Raw genomic sequence first — 677 nt, 5'->3', positions numbered from 1 at the left:
AGGCCTAGCCAAGTAGTAGAGGCTTGGCGTATTTTCAAGTTCTTACAGAGGCCTACATTTTTAACAATATTCTACCCTAAAGGCCTAAATCTGTAGCAGCTAGCGGTGAGAAAGGTTCCTAAGTATAACCTACGGTTATCAGTGAATGTCGTTCTCAGCAGGCCAGAACTATTATACTAACTGTTTTTAAATAATTCAAGTAGGTTGTCAAAAGGGAGCTGGAGCTTGCTCTAGTCGAGACATCCGCATCTTCAATTTTGAAAATTTACGAAGATTGATTAATATGCATGAGGTTAGCCAATCACGTGATTTACAAAATCAGTCACGCATACGATATCCCACATCAAATTTGATGTGGGAAATTGCACGCATGAATGGTTTGCCCAGGCCCTAATTCGAAAAAAAAGAAATCGAGTATGGAACGCCAATTAAATTAGGTATGGCGCGCACTAAGTGCAATAAAGAGTGAGTAACCTAAAATTAGGGCCTGGAACCCAGGCTAGGACTTTTGCTGCGTATGGCACCCCATAGTGCCATACGCAGCAAAAGTCCGTTTCTAGTGTTTTTGTCAAATACATTTTAAACCAGGCTGGTTTTTGATTTACGTTTTGGAATAGAATTTGGAGAAGGCGTTTGATCAAGTCAGACCTACGTTTTGAATTTGAATTACGTTTTAA

This window comes from Anneissia japonica, unplaced genomic scaffold, assembly GCF_011630105.1.
Source record: "Anneissia japonica isolate Jap-2015-1 unplaced genomic scaffold, ASM1163010v1 scaffold285304_len44070_cov155, whole genome shotgun sequence".
In the NCBI taxonomy this organism is placed as follows: Eukaryota; Metazoa; Echinodermata; class Crinoidea; order Comatulida; family Comatulidae; genus Anneissia; species Anneissia japonica.
The sequence above is the reverse complement of the archived record's forward strand: the minus strand, read 5'-3'. Positions refer to the sequence as shown.